The following is a 3,156-nucleotide window of genomic DNA, read 5'->3' as shown; positions in this document are numbered from 1 at the left end:
CCCAAGTAGCTGGGACCACAGGCACCCGCCACAACGCCTGGCTATTTTTTGGTTGCAGCCATCATTGTTGTTTGGCGGGCCCGGGCTGGATTCGAACCCACCACCTTGGGTGTACATGGCTGGCGACTTAGCCACTTGAGCCACAGGCGCCGCCTATATATATATTTTTTGAGATGGAATCTCACTTTATCACCCTGGTAGAGTGCCTTGCCCATCATAAATAACTCACAGCAACCTCAAACTCCTGCGTTCAAGCTATCCTCTTGCTTCAGCTTCCCATGTAGCTGAGACTACAGGTGCCCCCCACAATGCCCAGTTCGTTTTTCTGTTTTTAGTAGAGATGGGGGTCTCGGCTCTTGCTCAGGCTGGTCTCAAACTCCTGAGCTCAAGGGATTCTCACCCCTCTGCCTCCCAGAGAGCTGGGATTAAGCCACCATGCCTGGCCAAGAAATATATCATAGCTTAATAAATTATTAAAAAGCAGACCCTCAGCACCGCAGGCTTTCCCAAAGGTAAGCCTTATGTCTTGTTTTTCAATAACTTTTGATCAGCCTGATGTGCATCTTAAGCATTTTAGTTGTTTTTGTTTGCTTTTGACCTTCATAAAAATGAAAAAATACCACATGCCCTCATTTGTGTCTGTCTTGTTTTACTCTCTGTGTTTGTGTGATTTACCAGCCATGTTGTCGATGTTCATTTTCATTGCCATGTGGTATTGCCTTGGAGGAATATTCCACATTTCGTTTACTGTACTACGGATGGATAGTTGGGTTGTTTGGTTCTTGGCTAATGTGAATAGCGCTGCAATGAACATCCTTTTACATCTGGTGTCCACATGCCTGCAGTTCTACTGGGGACATACCTAGGGATGGAGCCACCAGGGCACAGGGCAAGTGAGTTTCCAACTTTAGTATGTAAGGCCAGCCTGTTTTCCAGAGTAGTCAAGCACCCTACATTCTCACTAGCAGTATGTCAGCACCCCTTGCTCCACATCCTTATAAACATTTGGTATGGCTGGTATATTAGTCTGTTTCCTGTTGCTTATACTGGAATACTTGAAACTGCAGAATTTATTTAAAAAGAAATTTACGGAGGGGCACAGGGTGAGGCCCAGGGGTGGTAGTGAGCACGACTGCCCGCTGCCTGGCCTTTTCACATGTCCTGACGGCCGGACTTAGGGTCTCTCCTTGCTGCGGTGTGGGGAGAGTAGAGTGGTGGCAACGGAGGTGGGAGCCAGGGCAGGACAAGCATTTAGAAAGTTTCTTCCATTCTTCCATAGAGTATTGGTTGAAAGGTGTGCAGCCAAAACTGTAACCAAAGGAGGCATTATGCTTCTAGAAAAATCTCAAGGCAAAGTATTGCAAGCAACAGTAGTGGCTGTTGAGTCAGGCTCTAAAGGAAAGGGTGGAGAGATTTAACCAGTTAGTGTGCAAGTTGGAGATAAAGTTCTTTTCCCAGAATATGGAGACACTAATGTAGTTCTAGATGACAAGGATTATTTCTTATTTAGAGATGGTGACATTCTTGGAAAGTATGTAGACTGAAATAAATCACTACTGAAATGGCATTGACATGAAACGGCCCATTCCACTGAAGTTCTGAAATCTTGCATCATGTAAATAATTTCCATATCTTTCTTTTAAAATAAATTGATGAAATCTAAACAGCTGTCATCCCATGTCGAAAGTTTAGTTTTGCTGTACTGATATAAACATTTCCAAATAAAAATATGTAAATAAGTGGTTAAAAAAAAAAAAGGAATTTACGTTTTACAGTTACAAGGCAGAGTCCCAGGGTGAGGAGTTGAATTTGGTGAGAGCCTTCTTACTGATGGGACTCTGTGCAGGGGACTGAGCATGCTAATGTTCTAGCTTAGGCCTCTTTCCTTATGATAAATAATTCACTAATCCACTAATCCAGTCACCTCCAAAAGGACCCACCTCTCAAGGTGCCATATTGGGGATTAAGTTTCAACATGAGTTTTGGGGGGAGGGGGAGCAGACAAACATTCCAAACATAGCAGTTGGTTTCCTGGTCTCCTTGAATTTTAGCCTTTCTGGTGGGTGCGTAGAGGTTTCTTGTGTGGTGTTAATTCACATTTACCTGATGATAGTGAGACTGAGGCTGTTTTCATCCATTTTCTGGCCACTTGGATTTCCTCTTTATTAAAGTGTTTAAATCATGATCACTTGTCTACTTTGTAATTAGTCTTACTGATTTGTGAGAATATAAAAAATATTCTGGATATGGCCAGGCACAGTAGCTCATGCCTATAATCCTAGCATTCTTGACAGGCTGAGGTGGGAAGATGACTTGAGCTCAGGAGTTTGAGACCAGCCTGAGCAAGAGTGAGACTCTGTTTCTACTAAAAACAGAAAACATCTGGGCCCAGATGTTTGAAGTTGCTATGAGTTAGGCTGAGATCATAGCACTCTAGCCTGGGGGAAAAGAGTGAAATTCCATCTCCAAATGTAAATATATATATTTTTATATGTACATATATATATATATTTGTGATGCCTATATATAAATACATGTATATTTATATATATTTTGGATATAATTTCTTGTCAGGTTTATGTATTATGTCTATCCCAGCTCTGCAGTTTGCTTCCATTCTCTGCTTCTTCTTATTTATTTATTTACTTTAGAGACAGGGTGTCTTCGTGTTGCTCAGGCTGGCATGCAGTGGCCAATTACAGATGCAATCATGATGCATTAAGACTCGAGCTCCTGAGCTCAAGCAATCCTTATGCTTTAGCCTCCCAAGCAGCTGAAACTATGAATGCATGCCACATCACCTGCTTGCCTCTACAATCTTAATGCTGCTTTTGGTTGAACAGAAATTTGTAATTTTAATGCAAATTAGTGAGTTTTTGCTTTTGTTTAAAAATGTTATGCCCTTCTATTCGTGATAGCCAAAAGATAGAAACAATCCAAATGTCCAGCAATGGATGAATGGAAAACATATTATAATATTTTCCTACAATGAGAGATTATTCAGCAATACAAATGAAGTACTGGTACATGCTATCTGTTACATGGATAAGACTTGAAGCCATATACTAAGTGAAAGAAGTCAGACACAAAAGGCTACATACATATTGTATGATTCCTTTTTTTTTTTAAGTTGATGTTTATTTATTTATTTATTTA

The 3,156-nt window shown here is 41.0% G+C and overlaps 1 pseudogene; it reads left to right on the top strand.

Annotated features, from left to right (window-relative positions):
- LOC100962877 overlaps positions 1–1,566 on the top strand; it is an 8,925-nt pseudogene extending 7,359 nt beyond the window's left edge.
- The last annotated feature ends 1,590 nt before the right edge of the window (positions 1,567–3,156 follow it).

This window comes from Otolemur garnettii, unplaced genomic scaffold (assembly GCF_000181295.1).
Source record: "Otolemur garnettii isolate 467f Iridium unplaced genomic scaffold, OtoGar3 scaffold00044, whole genome shotgun sequence".
Classification (NCBI taxonomy): Eukaryota; Metazoa; Chordata; class Mammalia; order Primates; family Galagidae; genus Otolemur; species Otolemur garnettii.
Note: the sequence above shows the minus strand (reverse complement) of the source record. Positions and strands in the feature narration are given on the sequence as shown.